Consider the following 23381-nt stretch of genomic DNA (forward strand, 5'->3'; position numbering starts at 1 on the left):
CTTATGATTATACAGTGGAAGTAATAAATAGATTCAAGGAACTAGATCTGATAGACAGAGTACCTGAAGAACTATGGATGGAGGTTCATGACATTATATACGAGGTGGTGATCAAGACCATTCCCAAGAAAAAGAAATGCAAACAGACACAATGGTTGTCTGAGGAGGGCTTACAAATAGCTGAGAAAAGAAGAGAAGCTAAAGGCAAAGAAGAAAAGGAAAGATATACTCATTGAATGCAGAGTTCCAAAGAATAGCAAGGTGAGATGAGAAAGCCTTACTCAGTGATCAATGCAAAGAAATAGAGGAAGACAATAGAATGGAAAAGACTAGAGATCTCTTCAAGAAAATAAGAGCTACTAAGGCAACATTTCATGCAAAGATGGGCACAATAAAGGACAGAAATGGTATGGACCTAACAGAAGCAGAAGATATTAAGAAGATGTGGCAAGAATACACAGAAGAACTATACGAAAAAGATCTTTATGACCTAGATAACCACCATGGTGTGATCACTCACCTAGAGCCAGACATCTTGGAATGCGAAGTCAAGTGGGCCTTAGGAAGCATCACTACAAACAGAACTAGTGGAGGTGATGCAATTCCAGTTGAGCTATTTCAAATCCTAAAAGATGATGTTGGGAAAGTGCTGCACTCAATATGCCAGCAAATTTGGAAAACTCAGCAGCGGCCACAAGAATGGAAAAGATCGGTTTTCATTCCAATCCCAAAGAAGGGCAACGCCAAAGAATATTCAAACTACTGCACAACTGCACTCATTTCACATGCTAGCAAAACAATGCTCAAAATTCTCCAAGCCAGGCTTCAACAGTACACAAACCGTGAATTTCCAGATGTTCAAGCTGGATTTAGAAAAGGCAGAGGAACTAGAGATCAAATTGCCAACATCCATTGGATCATAGAAAAGGCAAGAGAATTCCAGAAAAACATCTACTTCTGCTGCATTGAAACGCCACAGTCTTTGACTGTGTGGATCACAATGAACTGTGGAAAATTCTTCAAGAGATGGGAATATGAGACCACCTTACCTGCCTCCTCAGAAATCTGTATGCAGGCCAAGAAGCAACAATTAGAAGTGGACATGTAACAATAGACAGGTTCCAAGTTGGGAAAAGAGTACGTCAAGGCTATATATTGTCACCCTGTTTATTTAACTTATATACAGAGTACATCATGTGAAATGCCCAGCTGGATGAAGCACAAGCTGGAATCAAGATTATCGGGAGAAATATCAATAATCTCAGATGTGCAGATGACACCACCTTTATGGCAGAAAGTGAAGAGTAAATAAAGAGACTTTTGATGAAAATGAAAGAGAGTGAAAAAGCTGGCTTAAAATTCAACATTCAAAAAACAAATATCATGGCATCTAGTCCCATTACTTCACGGCAAATAGATGGGGAAACAATGGAAACAGTGAGAGATTTCATTTTCTTGGGCTCCAAAATCACTGCAGATGGTGACAGCAGCCATAAAATTAAAAGATGCTTGCTCCTTGGAAGAAAAGCTATGACCAACCTAGACAGCATATTAAAAAGCAGAGACATTACTTTCCCAACAAAAGTCCATCTAGTCAAAGCTCTAGTTTTTCCAGTAGTCATGTATGGATGTGAGAGTTGGACCATAAAGAAGGCTGAATGCCAAAAAATTGATGCTTTTGATGTTGTGGTGTTGGAGGAGACTCTTGAAAATCACTTGGACTGCAAGGAGATCAAACCATCAAACCATCCTAAAGGAAATCAGTCCTGAATATTCATTGGAAGGACTGATGCTGAAGCTGAAACTCCAATACTCTGGCCACCTGATTCAAAGAACTAACTCATTTGAAAAGACTCTAATGCTGGGAAAGATTGAAGGCAGGAGGAGAAGGGGACAATAGAGGATAAGATGGTTGGATGGCTTTACTGACAATGGATATGAGTTTGAGCAAGCTTCAGAAGTTTTTGATGGACAGGGAAACCTGGTGTGCTGCAGTCCATGGGGTCGCAAAGAGTTGGATATGACTGAGCAACTGAACTGACTGATGCAGGAACAGGGGCTTCCCTGATAGCTCAGTGGTAAAGAATCTGCCTCCAATGCAGGAGACCTGGGTTCAATCCCTGGTCTGGGAAGATACTTTGGAGTTGGGCATGGCAACCCACACTAGTACTCTTGCCTAGAGAATGCCATGGACAGAGGAGCCTGGTGACCTGTCTACAGTCCATAGGGTTGCAAAGAGTCCAACGTGACTGAATGACTGGGCACAGCAGAGCACATTCATGTATAACTCAGAGATAATTTTTTTCTTGGGACCTACAGTGTATTATTTTGGGGGAATTCTCCCTGCTGTGAGCCTGCTGCACAGAAAATGGAAGATGTAAGTATAACTAAAACAGAGTCTTGTGGAATATCTAACCTTTCAGAAGTGTGAGTCATATCATTAAGTCACACAGTCTTCTCAAAGCTAGTCTCACAAGCAGAAAGAGTAGCCTTTCTGCTACTGAGCTATGAGCAGTGTAAGGGGAGGCCCACTTCTATGACTGTGTCTCCCCCCAGCCCATTTCTCTTTCAAAGCACATGGCTGACATGTGAGTAAGTTCTCACCAGATGCTTTCCGGGGGAGCTCTGATCTTGTGTAGGGTCTTCAGACTCCATGGACATACTTAATTTCATGTATAAAACAGTCAAACATTCGCTATTGAAAGACAGCCTCCTAGGAACCTAAGGTTTTCAAAATGGATTTGAACCTGGAAGCAACTCGGACCCCTCCATTCCTGCACACACACAAAATAATGACAATAAGACAATAGCAGTGATCATACCTAGACAGCGAGCAAAATGCAACAGAACAAAAACAAAGAACTCACTCAACCTACACGTATCACACCTGATACTCTGATGTGCTGTACATGAGTTATTCATTCACTTGTGAGTCACTTAACAAATACTTATTTACCATCTATAATGAGTTCCATTGTGGGGTGGTAGTGAGGGGATGGCTATAAATTATAAGACAGACAAGGCCTTATTTGGATGGTTGAACAGAGAAGGCCTTCAAGCTAAGTTTTGGAAGGAAAAGGATGCAAGGATCCAAGGACAAGCATCCCAGAGACAGACAATCTGAAAGCTCCAGCACCCAAGTTAAAAATAAACTTAATGTGTTAATGGACAAAGACTAAAGCATGGGGGCAAGTGAGTGGTGGGAGGTAAGATTGGAGAAGTAGCCACAGGAAGAAGTTCTATTCTTGTTCTGTGTGCAGTCAAATGTCACTGGAGGAGTTTAAGCAGAAAAGTCACTGATAATTTCTTTTTATTTTTTTAATTACTCTGGCTGCTGTTAAAAAAAATTGTTTGTAGGAGGCAAGATGGAAACAGGGGACAAGATAGAAGGCTATTTTAGAATAAAGCTTTGACAAAGCTTTTATGGTATAAGTGATGCATTTTGATCACCTGAAATACATATTAAGGGCCACTCTGTCAGCACAATGGATGAAGTAAATGGGAGAATCAAGAGAAACTAGAAAAACCAAGGAGAGAAGATGAGGGAAGAAATTAGGAAAGATCTGAACCCAGGAAAGGGCAGAGCGTAACAACCAGAGATAGAGGACCTGATATAGGACTGCCATGAGCCTGGGGCATCTTGTAGTAAAAAAGTAAGGAAGGAATTGCCAGAAGGATGGTGTTCCAACTAATGGGGGCAACTAACAAGGGCACGCCAAGAGACTGCAGGAGTCTGCATGAAGGGACAACTACGATCAATATTGTAGACAGTGCATTCATCAGAATGAATACTGATTGAAGTGGGTATTACAAGTTGAAAAAAAAAGGGGGGGGGGAATCCAAGAAGGTCATGTTGATAAAACTGTTATGACAATTCAAGTGGAGGAGGAGTTATTCTTTATAGAAAAAAGCCAACAAATAAATGCAAAGGCATGATGGAATAAGAATATCCCCATTTTTACAATCACAACAGTAATAACTGATTCAGCAGGAACCAAAAATGGGTGCCAAACTTATTGGGTAAAAGATTATTTGGGAAAAAAATACTTACACAGTCACAAGGCTGAAGCCTGATATTAGTTATTAATTTGAAAAGGAAAAGGTGCTTTGCATCTCTGGCAGAGTTCTGGCAGAAATGACAAACTGAGCAAATCCAATGTTACTACTAGCGGGGAAATCCACATTGTGTGCCTGTGATGTGATTTGCTGAGAAGGACCCACATCACCTATTCAGTACTGCTTCCAAGAATGTGTTACCTGCATCACATTAAACGGAAGCAATTAAATGCAAATTGAAAGACAATCTATAAAAATATGGCCTGGACTTAGGAAAAAAGTCATTGTCATAAAAGAAAACAAAAAGGAAAGGAAGGCACTATGGTTAAGAACTAAAGAAGCACAATAAGGTAGTAAATGATCCTTTATTGGATCCTGGATTTTAAAAAACTAAAGCTATGAAGCATAGTGTTCAGATAATTATAGAATTTGATAATGGACCATCAGTTCAGTTCAGTTCAGTTGCTTAGTCATGCCCGACTCTTTGCGACCCCATGAACCGCAGCACGCCAGGCCTCCCTGTCCATCACCAGCTCCCGGAGTTCACCCAAACCCATGTCCATCGAGTCGGTGATGCCACTCAACCATCTCATTCTCTGTCATCCCCTTCTCCTCCTGCCCTCAATCTTTCCCAGCATCAGGGTCTTTTCAAATGAGTCAGCTCTTCTTATCAGGTGGCCGAAGTACTGGAGTTTCAGCTTCAACATCAGTCCTTCCAATGAACACCCAGGACTGATCTCCTTTAGGATGGACTGGTTGGATCTCCTTGCAGTCCAAGGGACTCTCAAGAGTCTTCTCCAACACCACAGTTCAAAAGCATCAATTCTTCAGTGCTCAGCTTTCTTTAGAGTCCAACTCTCACATCTATACATGACTACTGGAAAAACCATAGCCTTGACTAGACGGACCTTTGCTGACAAAGTAATGTCTCTGCTTTTTAATATGCTGTCTAGGTTGGTCATAACTTTCCATCCAAGGAGTAAGTGTCTTTAATTTCATGGCTGCAATCACCACCTGCAGTGATTTTGGAGCCCAGAAAAATAAAGTCAGCCACTGTTTCCACTATTTCCCCATCTATTTGCCATGAAGTGATGGGACCAGATACCATGATCTTAGTTTTCTGAATGTTGAGCTTTAAGCCAACTTTTTCACTCTCCTCTTTCACTTTCATCAAGAGGCTCTTTATTTACTCTTCACTTTCTTCCTTAAGGGTGGTGTCATCTGTATATCTGAGGTTATTGATATTTCTCCCGGCAAACTTGATTCCAGCTTGTGCTTCCTCCAGTCCAGCGTTTCTCATGATGTACTCTGCATGTAAGTTAAATAAGCAGGGTGACAATATACAGCCTTGACAAGACCATACATGAGATAAAAGAATAGCCTTGCTCACAGGAGCTACAAGCTGTATGTCCTAAGGGTTAAATGATTATGACCTCTGCAAAGGGCTCAAAGAGAAATAAAGAACAAAAAGAATAAAATTAGTCTAGATGAAGAACATATACAGTGTCTCATTATCTTCATCTTGTAATCTTTCTGCAGCTTTGAAATCTTCCCCAATAAGTGAAGTGAGGCGTTAGTAGCTCAGTCATTTCTGACTCTTTGCGACCCCTTAGACTGCAGCCCACCAGGCTGCCCTGTTCATGGGATTCTCCAGGCAAAATACTGGAGTGGGCTGCTGTGCCCTCCTCCAGGTTCCCAATAAAAGGTGGTGAAAAGAAAATGGTACAAGTGCTCTGCCTGCAGAAGTAGAAAACAGGTCTCCATCTCCACACTGTGTAGAAGAGCCTTATGTAAAGCAGCTAAGTGTGCTGTGAAAGGCATATGCTCTGAAGCCAACTTCCTGGGCTCATATTTCAACTTTTTTACATATTAACTGTGTGGCCTTGAACCAGTAACTTAACTTCCTTGTACCTCAGTTTCCTAACTATAAAATGTAAATTAAAAATAGTACCAACCATATATATTGGAGAAGGGCATGGCAACCCACTCCAGTATTCTTGCCTGGAGAATCCCATGGACAGAGGAGCCTGTTGGGCTACAGTCCATGGGGTCACAAAGAGTTGGACACAACTGAAGCGACTTAGCACGCACACATACCAACCATGTAAAGTTTTTATGAGGCTTACAGGCTTCCCCGATGGCTATGGACTTTGCCGATGGCTCAGCAAGTAAAGAATCTGTCTGAATTGCAGGAGACACTGGAGATGTGGGTTCGATCCCTGGGTTGGGAAGACCAGCCCAGGGAAATGGTAACCTACTCCAGTATCCTTGCCTGGAAAATTCCACAGACACAGGAGCCAGGCTGGCTATAGTCCAATGGGTCTCAAAAAGTTGGACACGATTGAATGACTAAGCACACACACACTAAAGCATTTGAAACTAAGCCGATAAACAGTAAGTGCTCAATAAATGTAAGCTGGTAGTATTTCACTTCAATGGTTACTAAAGTCAACACTTGAGTATCCTAAAAAAAAAAAACCATAAACAAAACCATGCTGAGAGAATGCAACTGGAATATTGATAATTATAGATCTCACCCAAAATCAAAATTATCACTTGAAATGTTTTTATCACTTCTTATTCTCTGGCATGCTCCAAGCTTCAACTTAATGTTTTGTAGATTGTTTAATAAATAACTTTTAGTACTATCTGCTTGATACAATCATTATGATTAGAAGTTTAAGAATGCTCAAAATGGGCTTCCCTGGCAGTCCAGTGATTAAGAACCTGTCTGGTAATCCAGGGGATACCAGTTCAATCCCTGGCCCAGGAAGATCCCACACGTCACGGGGCAACTAAGTCCAAGAGCCTCAACTACACAGCTCTTGCGCCTAGAGCCCCTGTTCTGCAACAAAAGAAGCCACTGCAGTGAGAAGGGGCTCACCACACACAACTACAGAGTAGCCCCCACTTGCCACAAGTAAAGAAAGCCAGCCCACAGCAACAAAGACAGAAGCAGCCATAAATAAATAAATACTTTTTAAAAAAGTATACTCAAAAAAAATAAATAAATAAAAAAATAAAAAAGTATACTCAAATGATTATTTCAAGTAAGCACAAAAAAGTTAAATTATACCTGGCATTCTCCATTAAAGATGATAGGGAAATAGGAAATATTTGATCAAAATTGACTATATAAAGCAAAAATGACAATGTACTATGGGTTTTAAAACATGTAAAAGTGAAATGTATGACCAAAATTGTACAAAAAGTGGCAGGAAAGAATTTGAAGCATAACATTAAAAAACTATTACAATATGGAAGTAATATAATCTTAGCTGAAGGTAGACTGTGATAAGTTAAAGACAGATATTGTAAATTCTAGAACAATCACTAAAAAAAATTAAAAAGAGATACAACTAATAATGCAAATAGTAGTAATAAAATGAAATCAGAAATGTGTGACTCAATCCAAAAGAAGGTGGGTGGTAAAAGAGGAGGAGAACAAGGAACTGATGGAAAACAATAGCAAGATATTAGATTTAAATTCAATCATACTAATAGCCACATTAAATATAAATAATCTAAAACACAAAAGTAAGAGACTGACAGATTGAATAAGCAACAAGATCCAACTAGGGGTTGTCCATTTCCTTCAAATAAAAACAAAAGTAAGACAAATAAGAAAAGAGTTGCACGGGAAAAGAATTTCTTTAAGAGGATAAGCATATTTTAAAATGAATCAAATTTTTAAAAATTTTTTTTAAAATTTAAAAAAATAATAAAATAAAATGATCAAATTGGCTTTCTAAAAATTAAATTAAAAAAAAATGGATATATTTTAACATACAACCAAAAAGAGCATTAGTGAACAGGTATAGAGTGGAAAAAATTATCCAGGAATCATCATAAAGAAATAGAGGATAATTGTGAAAGAGAATTTAACAGAAGTTACAAGAGTACAATGAGAAGGACTAACATAAATCTAACTTGATTTCCAGAAAGATATGAGGGAGAGAATTTGGCAAAGAAAATATTTGATGACAGAAGAGTTAAAATTTTCTTAAAATATAGTACTCACTCACAGATTCAAGAAATCTCACAAATTCAAGCAACATAAATAAAAAGAAATCTATCACCAGGTACTTCAAAATAAAACTGCAAAAGACTCAAGTCAGAGAGGATTTAAAAAGTGGTCAGGAGTGAAAAATTAGACTGACATATAACATTCATCTGTGGAAAAAAAAAAGTAAGCTGGAAGACAATGAAATAATAGAGTACTAAAGAACTAGTGTCTCCAAAAATACTTTCGTTAATATGTCTAACAGTGAAATGTTATATTTCCTTTGAGATTGGGAACTGAGATAAGAGTGTTCATTATCACCACTTGTAGTGAATATCATGCTGAAAATAATAGGTCAGTGCCATAATTAAGGAGAAACAAAATTATTATTACAGATGGCATGGCTACAAACACAGAAAATACAAAAGAATCTATGGGCAAATTATGACAATTAATGAGAGCTCAGCAATGTAGTTGAATATAAAATTAACATAAAAAAACGAGCTGCATTTTTACAAACCTGTAACAAATAGATGAACTTTTAAAAATGCCATTTCTAATAATATTTTTTAAACATACCTAAGATTAAGCTATCAGAAGATGTAAAAAAACATTGGTGGAGAAAACCATAAACATATTGCTACATATTAAAGAAGGCCTAAATAAATCAACCTGTACCTCAAATTCCTGGCTTAGAGGATTTATTATTGTGAAAGTGTTAATTCTTAAGAAAGAAGATAGAATTTGCCAATTATCAAGTTTACAGTAAAGTTGTTATGATTAAGACAATGTAGTTTTGGCACAGTAACAGACAAACTATAGAAAAGAATGGAGACCTCTGCATAGACAACCATTTGATAAATGATAGAGTCGATATTACAGTTTGGCCCAATGTAATCATGCAGCTCAGTTTCAAGCGGAAAACTGATCTAAGCAAGAAAGGCAAAAAAATAAAGCTTTAAGAATATCACAAAGGAGAATATCTTTGTGACCTTGAGGGTAATAAAAGGATTTTTTTTTTTTTTAAGATTTTCCTTACTGGACAATTTTAAAGGGAAAGAAAATAAACTCAGTTACATAAAAATTAAGAATTCCTCAAACTGTATCATGAGAGTAAAACGCAAACTGTGAAGAGTTATTTGCAACACATACTAGCACAAATGACTAGCATTCAGAATATATGAAGAATACTATTATATTAATAAATAAAGGGGGAAAATAAGATAAAACTGGGGGAAAATAGATAGATGACAGATTCTATCAAACAAGAAACTCAAATATAAAATACTCAACTTCGTTAGTAAAGAAACGCAGATGAAAACCATAAGTTACCATCACAAACCCACCAATTTTGCAAAGTTTAAAAAGCATGGCAATACAAAGTGTAGAAGCAGTGAATCAATGAGAATTCTTATGTACTTTGCTGGGGGTATAAATAGGAATGACTGCTTTGAAAAGTAATGTCTCATTACTAGTAAACTTGTGCATACGCTACTACAGTTTTAGTAATTTCACTCAACATACATGTCCTCAATCAACTCATGTACCTGAACACCTAAATACAAGTATAAGAATAAAAAAGCAGATTGTGCTCACTAACTCCAAACTTAAAACAACTTAAAAGTTTATAAACTGCAGAATGCTAAATAAAATGTGGATACAACCAATGAAAATGAAGGAACTACATCCACATGCATAAATATCAAAATTATAATGTAGAATAAAAGGAGCAAGTTCAAAGAGTATATACATGATCGTTTCATTTATAGAAAATACAAAAATAGGCAAGACTTAAAAAATAAGCATATGCACATATGGATGGCAAAGATACTTTTTTAAGTGAATGACAGACATGAAATTCAGAGGAATTGTTTTCTTCAGGAAGAAAGGAAGGGAACTGAGAACAGGCTTAGAGAAAAATGCAATACACTCTCAATGTTCTTAACTTGGTTGATATGTGAAAGGGTGTTTATTATTAAAAATTTATATATGCATTTAATGGAGAAGAAAATATCAATCCACTCCAGTATTCTCCAATATTTTTGCTGGACACTCCCATGGGCAGAGGAACCTGGTGGGCTATAATCCATTGGGTCGCAAAGAGTGGGACATGGCTGAGCGACTAACACACACATGCATTTTAAATGCTCTTACATTCATGCGATAGATCTCAAAAGAAAATAATAATAATAATAATAATAAATCTTTACTTCCAGACAAGATAGAGTAACAGAGAAAAGACTACTGCCTGAAATAATGGACTAAAAAATGGACAAAACATATGACACAATGATTGCCAAACACCGAACACCAGGCATAGAAGGAAAGTGATCCCTGAGAGGTGAACCCGACAATTGGCCTAGCTTATTACTTTGACAGAGTTTCTAACTGGAGGAGCAGAGCAGGGTCTCAAGCAGGGTCCAGGAAGAGTTCCTGAGTTGAGCTGTAAGAAAGTCCCCGGAGACCAACATTGCCAGAGTTCCCAGGGCCAAATACCAGGGAGAGCTGCATGGAGACAGAACCCCAGAGATCTGCAGAGTCCCCTCTGAGAATTCATTCCAAATCTGATGAATGCATGCAAGTGAGGAAATCATCCAATTATGGGCGAAGAACCACCTGAAAGGATCAAGGGAATAACACTGGGCATGGGAAAAGTCACACCCTGCAGAATGTTGACTGAGTGTCCTCTATGCTAAGGGAGTTGAAAAATAAGTCTTATCTTTACAAAGACCTGTCAGATAGATAACACTCTCATTTTACAGAAAAGGAAGCTGAAGCTCCAGAAGGGAATAACTTTCACAGGATTACCAAGTTAATAAAAGTCAGTGTCTGCAACCAAGATTTAAGTCTTCTGACCAAAAACACATGCCTTTTTGCATTTTGCTAGACTTTCTTTCTTTGCACCACGGCCTGGGGCTGCAATCTGCAAAGAGAATGAGCTTTTTTTTTTTTTTCCCTTTACTTACTTTTTGGAAATTTCCCTTCTTTTCATAATGACTTGGGAAAAAAAAAAAAAAAATGACCTGAAACTGGCACTCAGCCCTTACAATGCATATACTCAATATTTCTCATAAATGCTTCAGTTTTCCTTCATCCTTTCAAGGTCAACTTTCTTTAGAGGAGGGTTACAATTTTATTCAAATTATTTAAAAAATGAATTGAGTACCTACAGGGCATCAGAATAAACTTTGTAAAAACATGTACATGGAGTCTTAAATATTGGTTTTTTGGTTTTTGCTTCTCATGTTTTGGCTGCACCACATGGCATGCAGGATCTTAGGTCCCCAGTTGGGGATCAAACCTATGCCTTCTGCAGTGGAAGCGTGGAGTCTCAACCACTGAACCACCAGGGAAGTTCCGGAGTTTTTAAAATGATTCGTTTTCTACAAAATCCTTTCTATCTTTAAGAATGTTAGTTAAATCTGGAGGTTTTAATTAAGTCATCCCTAAAAGCAGGCGTTCCTGGTCGCTCAGACGGTAAAGAATCGGCCTGCAATGCAGGAGATGTGGGTTTGATCCCTGGGTCAGGAAGATGCCCTGGAGAAGGGAATGGCCACCCACTCCAGTATTCTTGCCTGAGAAATCCCATGGACAGAGGCGCCTGGTGGGCTACAGTCCATGGGATCGCAGAGAGTCAGACATGACTTAGCCACTGAACAATAACAACAATATATAGAAAAGCACTAAATTCCTTAACTTGAGATATCTGCTTTTCTTTTAACAGTAATCTTTTGGATTCTGACTACCTGGTCTTTTGTTGCAAAAAATCCTTATATATCCTGGCTTCCATTTTTCTTCTACAGCACAGTCTTCCAGAATTATCTGAGATGCTTAAGTTCTGAGTTTTTTCCACCAAATAAAACGTAACTCTCAGCTTTCAGGTTGGGCACTATTTTTTCAATGGACAATACCAAGGAAGTATACTTAATCTGGATAAATGAATCCTGAAACTAGATTCAAAATTTCACATTTTTGTTTGTGCAGTTTTCCATGGGGACACTAACAGCTTTCTTTGGATTTCCAGTGGGGTCTGTAATACAGTTAAGATAAACTTTGACTTGATACTAGTCTCTGGATCAGCAGCAGCATCACCTGGGATCTTGTTAAAATTCCAAGTGCTCAAGCCTCACCTGGACCTGCTAAATCAGAAACTTTAAGAGTGGGGCCCAGTGATGCACTTCTTTTTTAGTTTTACCAGTTTATTGCTACCAACCCATCTGCCCCCACCCTCATGCACACGTGCTCAGTCATGTAACCCCACGTGGTCGCCATTTGTTGCAGGAAGGGGGACCCCCTTCCAGGGTCCGAAACTGGGCTCTTGTCTAACACTCGGAAAAGAATTGTCCGAGGAGACACGTGCTGACAAAGCAAGAGATTTTATTGGGAAAGGGCACCCGGGTGGAGAGCAGGAGGGTAAGGGAACCCAGGAGAACTGCTCTGCCGCGTGGCTCGCAGTCTTGGGTTTTATGGTGATGGGATTAGTTTCCGGGTGGTCTTTGGCCAATCATTCTAATTCAGAGTCTTTCCTGGTGGCGCACGCATCGCTCAGCCAAGATGGATGCTAGCAAGAGGGATTCTGGGAAGTGGACGGACAGGTAGTGTCTCCTCTCGATCTTTCCCGAACTCTTCCGGCTGGTGGTGGCCTATTAGTTCCGTATTCCTTATCAGGATCTCCTGCCATAAAACAACTCATGCAAATGGTTACTATGGTACCTGACCAGGGTGGGCGGTTTCAATCAGTGTGCTTCCCCTAACAACTCCCCCCTGAGAGACTTCATACTCAAGATGCTTCTTGGGAATTGGGGCGGAGGTCTCTTTCTTCTGTAACTTCTTCCTGCTGTGTCGGGGCGTAGGCCTGCCTAGCAGAGCAGAAGTCTCTCTCTACCTTTCCTGAAGCTTGAGGCCTCCAGGATGAGTGGAGCCGGTATTTTATGCCTAAGCATGCGGCTAGGTTTTGGGATATCGTGGCTGTAAATGAGGGCCCATTGTCACTCTGAAGTGACTGAGGCAGCCCAAACCTAGGCACTATCTCCTTCAGCAGAGCCTTACAGACTTCTGTAGCTCTCTCTGTCTCAGTAGGGAACGCTTCGATCCATCCTGTGAATGTGTCAATAAAGACTAGCAAATAAGAAAACCCTTGGGTCTTTGGCATGGCTGTAAAATCTACTTGCCAGTCCTCTCCTGGGTATGATCCCCGATGTTGGACAGGTTTAATTAGAGGAGGTGGCAAGGGTCTGGTTTTTGAATTATTTCTTAGACAGGTATCACAATTCTGTGTGACCTGTCTAACAACCTTAGCTAACTGGGGATGGTAGAGAATAGACTTAAGCAAGATTTCTAGATTATCTCTTCCAAAATGGATGCTCTTATGTAAGGGGTTAGTAATTTTCCAAACCTGAGAATCAGGGAGTATTATTTGGGCCTGATCAGTCTGAAACCACCCATGTGACCCAATCTCCCAGCCCCGCTCAGCACATCGGGAATGTTCCTCTGGGGTATAATCTGGAGTCAGGGTTTCCTTGGGAAAAGGGGGCAGATAGCAGTGGCAGAGGTAGCTTTCCTGGCAGCTCGTTTTGCCTCTTGATCAGCTTTCCTATTTCCCTGGGCCTCTTTTTCTTGCCCCTTTTGGTGACTCTTGCAGTGGATGACAGCTAATTTTGCAGGAAGTTTGACTGCCTCCAGGAGCCTGAGAATGAGCTCTTTGTGTTTAATAGGAGAGCTTCCGGCACTGAGCATCCCTCTTTCTTTCCAAATTGCTGCATGGGCATGCAGAATGAGGAAAGCATACTTAGAGTCCGTATACACATTAATCCTCTTTCCTTCTCCTAACTCCAAAGCTCTTGTCAGGGCAAAAAGTTCAGCTTTCTGGGCTGAGGTGTCTGGGGGAAGAGACCCACTTTCTTTAGTTTCTTTTAGGCTCACTACTGCATATCCTGCTTTCCTCTCTCCTTTTTCTACAAAACTGCTGCCATCTGTGTACCAGTTTTCCTCTGGGTCAGATAAAGGTGTCTCTGATAGGTCCGGGCGAGAAGAGTATAACTCGTCTATGATTTGTATGCATTGGTGATCCAGAGGGGAAGTAGGGGGATCTGGCAGTAAGGTTGCTGGATTTAAAGTCTGGCAGACCCTCAACCTTATTTCTGGAGTGTCAAGGAGGAGGGCTTGGTATTGGGTGATCCTTCCCCCTGTCATCCACCTGTCCCCTTTAGTTTCCAAGACTGCTTGCACCTGGTGAGGCGTATACACTGTGGTGGGCTGACCCAGGGTCAGCCTAGATGCCTCCTTAACCATAAGAGCGGTGGCTGCTACTGCCCGGAGGCAAGTGGGCCACCCTCTGGCCACCTCATCTAGTTGTTTTGAGAGATAAGCCACGGGTTGTAATACGGGCCCCATCATCTGCCCTAACATCCCAAGAGCAGTTTTTATCCTTTCAGAAACATAGAGTCTAAAAGGCTTTTCCAGGTTTGGGAGGCCTAAAGCTGGGGCTGTAGTGATGGACTCTTTTAGGGCATTAAAGGCCACCTTGCAGGTCTCATCCCAGTCGAGTGGCTCTTTCTCTTTCCCCCTTAACTTTTCATATAGGGGTTTGGCCAGATTGCCATAATTAGGAATCCAGATCCTGCAAAACCCGGTCATTCCTAAAAATCCCCTAAGCTGTTTTTTTGTTTGGGGGTACGGGGTATTCAAGATGAGGGATTTCCTCTCGGGGGTCAAGCATTCTTTTTCCTTCTGTAATTATAAATCCAAGGTATTTTACTTGGGTTAAGCTAATCTGAGCCTTCTTGGGGGATACTCGATAACCCTTTTCATATAGGAAATTTAGAGTTTTAATAGTGTCCATTTGAGAGCTGGTAAAATCTGGACTAGCTATGAGCAAGTCATCCACATACTGTATTAGACTACTGTTCGTTAAAGTTAATTCCCTTAGTTCTCTCCCCAAGGAAGTCCCAAAGATATGAGGGCTATCCCTAAACCCTTGTGGTAGTCGAGTCCAGCAGAGTTGTATGGTCTCTCTCGTTTCCAAGTCCCGCCACTCAAAAGCAAAGAGTTTTTGGGATTCAGGATGGAGAGGAATGCAAAAGAAAGCATCTTTAAGATCCAAGACTGAGAAGTACTTGGCTTTTCCTGGGACTTGGGATAGGAGGGTATACGGGTTTGGGACTATGGGGTGGATGGGAACCACAGCTTCATTAACAGCTCTTAGATCCTGGACGAATCGATAAGATCCATCTGGTTTTTTAACGGGCAAGATTGGAGTATTGCAGGGGGACTCACAGCTGATTAGAATTCCGGTATCTCAGTATTTGTTAACTAATGGTCTAAGACCCTCAAGAGCTTCTGGTTTTAAGGGATATTGTCTTTTCCAGGGGTAGGGAGCATTTGGCCTCAGAGAAATCTTTACCGGTGGAACATTTATGGCTAAACCAGGGCTGGAGACATCCCACACCTGGGGATTGACCTCATCTAGGAAAGGGACAGACTCTTCCTTTTTTACCTCTGACTGTAAATATTTAGACACTAGGCAAAGAAAATTATCGACTTCTACCTTTCCCCAAGTCACTTTGGTTTGGAGGCGGCAAAGAAGGTCTCTCCCCAGTAGGGGAGCAGGGCAACCAGGGATGTATAAGAAAGGGTGGGTTCCTTGCCAATTTTCCACCTTACAAGGGAGGGGCTTAGTAAAATTCCGGCTTTGGGGTTTTTCATCTACCCCTATCACCATTTTAGTCTGGGAGTCTAAAGGTCCTAATCGGAAAGGAAGAACGGAGAAGGCAGCCCCCGTGTCTAGAAGAAAGTTTACATCTTTACCTTTTATTTGTAGAGTCACCCAAGGGTCGAGAGGAGTGATCTGGATCTCACCATTCGCGGGGGTTTCTCGAGCCGCTGGGCACCGTCAGTCCTGGTCGCCCAGAACTAACACAGAGGGAGCAGGTGTAGGGGTCGCCATATGCCTTCCCTTAGGGCGATATGGACACTCCCTTTTCCAATGTCCATCCTCTCTGCAGTAGGCACATTGGGTGCGGCTCAGCCGCGGTGGATTGTTAAGATCTTTTTTTTCCTTGCTCTCCCCGGGACTCTCGCATAGTGGCAGGATGAATCAAGGCCAGGATTTTAGCCTGTTGTTGGGCCAAGGCCTGGGTCTGCCTCTCTATTCTCCTATCTTTTTGGACTTCTTTTTGCTCCCTTCTTGCTTCTTCCTCCCGGTCCCTGTTCAAAAACACCCTATTTGCCTCCTCCACCAAATCGGAAATTGGGGTCTCTGGTCCTTTTCCTAGTTTTTGTAATTTTCTCCTTATGTCTGGGGCTGCCTGGGTTATGAAGGAATGGGCCAACAGGACTCGTCCTTCCATACTTGTTAAATCTGTCTCGGTAAAGTTTTTAAAGGCTTCTGTGAGTCTGCCCAAAAAAAGAGCTGGATTTTCATTCTCTCCCTGTGTAACCTCTTTTATCTTATTATAATTAACAACCTTTTGCACACCCTGGGTCATTCCCTGTAGTAGGCAAGTAATGAGGTGTCTTAAGGATTTCTTTCCTGCCCTTGTATTAGGATCCCAGTCTGGCTCTGTCGAGGGAATTGCCTCTTCGGCAGGGGCCAGACTGACATCTACCCGCTGTCTTTCATCAGCCACTTTTTTAGCCTGATCTAGGATTCGAGCTTTTTCCTCATCATTACAACACCGGGTGAGGATGACCATTATATCCCTCCAGGTGAGGGAGAAGTTAAGGCTAAGACGCTCAAATTCATCCTTAAATTTTTGGGGGTTCTCGGAATATGAACCCAATTGTTCCTTGCATTGGGTAATGTCTTGCATAGAGAACGGAACATGAACGTGCATAGTTCCCCCCTCCCCATCTGGTACCTCTCTTAGGGGGCAGATTTTGTCTGAGGATGACCTTTCCTTCTGTAGAGGACAAAGCTTACTTCCTGATCGTAACCCCATGGGGGAGGGGACATATGGAGGAGGAGCCGAGGCGACTGGGAGTGACTCCCCTTCTGATCTCATGTCTTCCGGGCCCGGGGCTCCTGACTTCCGGGCGTGTCTGACCCTCCCTTCCTCGTGGCCTCTCTGCTGAAGCAGGGGAGGTCAAGAGAAGGTCAAGGGGATCTTCTGTTTCAGGCCTTGCTAAAAGGATTTTGGAAGAGCATTTATCGAAGTCCTCAAGCTTATATTTTTCCTTTTTTTCAGAATCCTGGTAGAGGGCCATAAAGGCCTGAACATAGGGAACTTTCTTGTATTTACCCACACGTTTGCAGTATAGACTGAGCTGTAAAATGGTGTTGTGTCCAAGTGATCCTGACTGGGGCCATTTTTCCCCTCCTCCCAGGGAGTAAGTAGGCCAGTACTGAGTACAGTATTTGATAAGTTTTTTCTTTTTTAACCCTCCCAGTTGGTGTCCCTCCCAGTTGGCCAAAAGACAACCGAGCGGGGTGTCTAGAGGGAAGCTAGGCTTATTTCCCATTTTAGCGATGGTATAGCCTATATCTCGTTCCCAAGGGACCAGTACTGGGGCGGATGCCTCTATATCTGACTCTAGAGAGACTGTAAGCTCTCTCCTGGTCCCAAAGGGCCTGATTGTATAAGCGCCAAAGGAAATGTTCGGTAGTAAGCACAATCAATGGGGCTGTAGGGCTGGTCCCAAAAGGTAAATTAACCCCTAAGGATGTATCTAGGGTGTTAATTTTCACCCAAGACCAGGTGCGACTATACTGAACCCCGTCAATCACTTCCACGTGGAAGCACTCAGCCAAATGCGCAATTAAATGGCTGAATTTATAGAAACAGGGCACCCGATGGAGGGCTTCTAACGCCCGATCGTCTCCCCAGGAACAGAAAGCACAGTTGATGGGGAGCAGAGGGTGTAGCCTCTCTGAAAATCTCTTACAAAGACCCAGAACTTCAGGTCCGAGTATTGACAGACAGAGTAAGCGGAAATAACTTGGGTCTTCAAAGAGAGGGGAGAGGGCCAGGTTGAGAGAAAAGGAGTGGGACGAGACAGGAGGTCTAGGAGTGGGGGAGAGAAAGAGAAAAAGGGGTGGCCTTACAGACGTCTCCTGCCACCTGCAGACACCCAGGCGTTACGGGACTTTTCCCTGGGCTTCCAGAGAAGGGAGGACTGGAACTCGGCCCCACCAGAACCAGAATTCGAGTTCTCTGCCAAGAGGAGGTGATCAGTCTCCAATCCTCAGCTTAAGCTGAGGCCCTTCGACCAGATTCCTGCGTCCAGGACCGGGGGACTAGAAAAACGGGAAGGATAGGAAGGGCTAAGGAGAGGAAAGAGAGAGGGAAGGGGAGGGAGATCAATAAAGTCTCTTGTTCCTTACCGGTCGGGGCACTCTGGCCAGTTGTCCGCGTCAGGAGGAGACCAGGGACAAAAGGGTCCCAGTTGCGGCCGCTGGGTCTGGTCCATTGGCAGGCAAGCTGGCCCCTGAGTACCCCGAGTGGTCAGGATGTCAGTCTCAGCGAAGAAGATATCCCTTCGTGGTCGCCATTTGTTGCAGGAAGGGGGACCCCCTTCCAGGGTCCGAAACTGGGCTCTTGTCTAACACTCGGAAAAGAATTGTCCGAGGAGACACGTGCTGACAAAGCAAGAGATTTTATTGGGAAAGGGCACCCGGGTGGAGAGCAGGAGGGTAAGGGAACCCAGGAGAACTGCTCTGCCGCGTGGCTCGCAGTCTTGGGTTTTATGGTGATGGGATTAGTTTCCGGGTGGTCTTTGGCCAATCATTCTAATTCAGAGTCTTTCCTGGTGGCGCACGCATCGCTCAGCCAAGATGGATGCTAGCAAGAGGGATTCTGGGAAGTGGACGGACAGGTAGTGTCTCCTCTCGATCTTTCCCGAACTCTTCCGGCTGGTGGTGGCCTATTAGTTCCGTATTCCTTATCAGGATCTCCTGCCATAAAACAACTCATGCAAATGGTTACTATGGTACCTGACCAGGGTGGGCGGTTTCAATCAGTGTGCTTCCCCTAACATATGCAGCCCACCAGGCTCCTCTGTCCATGGACTTTTTCAGGCAAGAATACTGGAGTGGGTTGCCATTTCCTTCTCCACAGCAATGCATATTTTAACAATCACTCCAAGAGGCATCACTTTGCTGACCAAGGTGCGTATGGTCAAAGCTATGGTTTTTGCAGTGGTCATGCATGGATGTGACAGGCCATAAAGAAGGCTAAGTGCCGAAGAATTGATGCTTTCCCATTGTGGTACTGGGGAAAACTCTTGAGAGTCCCTTTGACAGCAAGGAGATCAAACCAGCCAATCCTAAAGGAAATCAACTCTGAATATTCTTTGGAAGGACTGATGCTGAAGCTCCAATACTTTGGCCACCTGATGTGAAGAGCCCACTCACTGGAAAAGACCCCGATGCTGGGAAAGACTGAAGGCAAAAGAAGGCAGTGGCAGAGTATGAGATGGTTAGACAGCACCACTGACTCAATGGACATGAATTGGAGCAAACTCTGGGAGATTGTGGAGGACAGAGGAGCCTGGCATGCTGCAGTCCATGGGGTTGTAAAGAGTCAGACATGATTTAGCGACTGAACACCACCACCAGGTGACTCTAATGCATACTCAAGTTCAAGTACACGGCTTTCTACTTCCCTTGGATTTGCCTCTAAACCCCACTAGTTCTCATCCTGCTGAAAAAGTTTCCCTTATCTCCTCAGAGAACTCCTCTTTTTTTTGGACCTTGTTCAAGCTCATCTTTAATTCTACTTAATGCTGGATGCTTCCCAAGCCTGGAAGAACTAAATTTGATTTCTTTCGTCATCTGAAAAATAGCCACCTCCCCCCACTCCCAGCCTAGCCCAGCACAGGATATTCACATTGTTTCTTCAAAGAAAAGTAAATAAATACAGAAAACCAGAATCAAAACTTCAAACAAACCACAAAAAGTACTCGGTATGTGTTTAGATAACATGTGCATAAATATGTGACATGTTTATTTTATTGTTTTAGAACTTCTGGACAAAAGGAACTCTCACTTGTATATACTCTTGGGCAACTGAGCAGCTAAATACATTTTTAAAATACTGGAGAATAGCAAAAATAGCCCTAAATCATGACTCTGTCTGATTATCTGCTGTAAACTCAAAGGGCTGGACTGAATCAGTGTTCATGTAATTGCCTGCATTTAAAATGTTCATCAGAGGTTGTATCCCCATGGTGCGCTAGCTACCGCATGGAATATATGACAGCTCTGACCCTTCTTTCCATGGTCGCTTCCCTGTGGCATTCTGGCTTCTGACTTAGCTTTCCTGGGAAGAAAAACTAAAAACTTTCTTGGTCCTGAGCCATGCTCTCATCTGGGATAAAGATTAAGAAAGAGGAAGGGAGCTTTGTTCAGATTATAAATGCCAGATGCTGCCACATTAATAGCCCGACACATCCCCACATTTGCTTTCTTTAAACATTTGGTTCTCAAATCCTCCTCTCTAAAGAATGTGCTGGTAACTATCACATGTCATGGAGGAGTGGCCCCCTGAACGTGTGAACACTTACTCTAAGACTGTCCCCGATAGAACACGGGGAAATCTTCCAGCCTTATTGTGTTCTATCAGCTTTCACGTAGCTCAGGGTTTCCCAGATTGGAGACTTTTATACCCCAGGGAACCAGGAGAACTGTGAAAGGGGCCACCATGGCAACTTCAAGCCAAGAGGACATAAACCACCATCAAGAAAGGCATTTTGCCTCAGAGTGAGTATTGATAATAGGAAACTACCCAGTTATTACAAACGAAAGAGCTCTTGGATTGTTTTCCCTCCAAAAACTGAGGAAGAGTAAATGGGTCAAAGCTGATGTGCAGAAAGAAAGTAACAAAGAGAAATGTGAGTGAGTGATAACAAAACAAAAAAGAGAAAAAAAAAAAAAAACAGTCCAAGGAGAGAATGTGCAGGAAGTAGGCAACGAAGAAAGGAAAATAGTACAACAGAACCAACTCAGTTGCTAAACCAGTGTTTTTAACTACAGGAACAATTTTAGGCATGGCTCCAAGGGAGAAATAGTTTATCAAGGAGTCCAAGTAAGACTTATTGGGTCAGTATTACTGATCTTTCCTTTGGCCTTAAGCTCAAATACGGTTTGGCCAGCACTGTTTCTGATTCTGTCTCTAGGTAAAACCTTGAACTTTTGTTCAGTTGGATTTTGTTCAGATGGATTTTAACTTTTAAAAAAATATTACATTAAAGTATCATTTATCTTGAGTACTAAGATTTTGGTGCCCTTTAAATTTTTCACCCAAAGCCAGTGTCCTATGTATCTTTCCCTAATGCTGGCCCCATAGGTCACACTGTTCTTCAAAATTTGATTTGACACCATAAAAGAAGAGATAAAGAAACAGAGATACTTCTTTCAAGTGGAAAATCTAATTAAAAAATGTTCCGGGTTCAGGAAAATATAGACCTTGGGAAGGTATTTTCACAAATTATACGGTTGGAGAAACGCTGGTACCTTGAAGAATTAGATGTGATGGCTTATCTGAATAAAGTTTCTTCTGAAGGTTCACTTACAGCATCGAGCGAAAGCCAGGCAAACACTCTTCTCATGGCTCTCTTGCTCTGTCACAAATATGAGGCCCTAAAGTGAAACCAAAGACGCTTGTCCTTCCAAGTCTAATGAGAAAGGCAAACCAGGATGTAGCAACTCCCAGGTTTAAACTGCAATGTGAAGCTGACAAGCTTCTCTCAGAAGCCATATAAGAAGGTTCAAGAAAAACATGCTTTGAGTGTTTGTTTATCTGTTCATGTGAGACAGGAGTATAGATGTGGCGGGGGGGCATTCATACATACTGAGTCTGGATCTATAGACTGCAGGAGGAGACCACAGAAATGCATTTGGATGAAGAAAATCCCTGTAGAGTTAGAGTGACCAACTTGAAGAACTCTGATCTCATGCTCCCTTTAAAGAAATGTACAATATTATGTTCATATTGCAAAGACGGGTGACTGAATTTGAGTACATGCAATTAACAATAATAGTGTTTATTATCTTGTTATCATTTGTCAAGGGAACAATGACAGAGTATCAAGCATTTTACTTATGTTATTTTTTTATACTCATAATAACCATGAATGAGAGACTAGACTATCTTCATTTTCCACGTGAGGAAACTGAAGCTTAGAAAAGTGATCTGCCTGCAGTCAAATCAAGCAGTGTGTGAACTGTAGGTGGAGCCAGATTTTTAACCAGAGTCAATCTAATTCCAAAGTCACCGTTGTTGTTGTTGTTGTTCAGTCGTCCAGTCGTACCTGAGTGTTTGCAACCCCATAGACTGCAGCACGCCAGGCCTCCCTGCCCCTCACCATCTCTAGAAGTTTGCCCAAGTTCAAGTCCATTTTGTTTCCCTCTAAACCAGGGGTCTGCAGAGTATAGACCACATGTCAAGTCTGCTATGCCACCTCAGTCTGCAAATTAAGAATGGTTTTTACATCTTTAAATGGTTGAAAATAATCCAAAGAAGTTTATTTTGTAAAATGTGGAAAATTACATGAAATTCAAATTTCAGCATCCATAAATAAACTTTCATTGGAACACAGCCATACTCATTCATTTTCCTGTTCTCTGTGCTGCATGTAGACTACAATGGCCGAGTTAACTAGTTGCTAAAATATGTACTATCAGGTCCTTTAAGACAGCATCATCCTAATTTAGTAGTAGCATTTTTTTAAAGGTCTTTTAAAAAAAATCCCAGCCCTCCCCCACCAAAAAAACCCCATTGAAAAATGGACTGAAGAACTAAACAGACATTTCTCCAGTGAAGACATACAGATGGCTAACAGGCACATGAAAAGAGGTTCATCATTATTAGAGAAATGCCAGTCGAAACTACAATAAGGTACCATTTCACACTGGTCAGAGTGGTCATCAAGAAAAAGTCTGCAAATAATAAATGCAGCAGAAGGTGTGGAGAAAAGGAAACCTCCTACATGGTTGATGGGAATGTAAACTGGTGCAGCCACTATGGAAAACAGTATGGAGTTTCCTTAAAAAAAAACAAAAAAAAATAGAGCTAACATATGATTTAGCAATCCCACTCCTGGGTGTATATTTAGATGAACCTATAAATCAAAAAGATACATACACCCGTATGTTCACAGCAACACTATTCAGGATAGCCAAGACATGGAAGCAGCCAAATGTCTATCAACAGATGAATGAGCAGAGAAGATGTGGTACATAAATACAAAGGAATACTACTCAGCCATAAAAGAGAATGAAATAATGCCATTTGCAGCAACATGGATGCAACTATCCTACTAAGTGAAATAAGTCAGAAAGAGAAAGATAAATACCACATGACATCATGTACATGTGGAATCCAAA

The 23381-nt window shown here is 41.7% G+C and overlaps 1 non-coding gene across 1 annotated transcript; it reads left to right on the forward strand.

Moving 5' to 3' along the window:
• Nucleotides 1-2061: 2061 nt before the first annotated feature.
• On the forward strand, nt 2062-2132 carry TRNAW-CCA (transfer RNA tryptophan (anticodon CCA)). Its single transcript has one exon. It is a non-coding gene; the product is annotated as a tRNA-Trp (tRNA).
• The last annotated feature ends 21249 nt before the right edge of the window (nt 2133-23381 follow it).

Source organism: Dama dama, chromosome 5 (assembly GCF_033118175.1).
Source record: "Dama dama isolate Ldn47 chromosome 5, ASM3311817v1, whole genome shotgun sequence".
Lineage (NCBI taxonomy): Eukaryota > Metazoa > Chordata > Mammalia > Artiodactyla > Cervidae > Dama > Dama dama.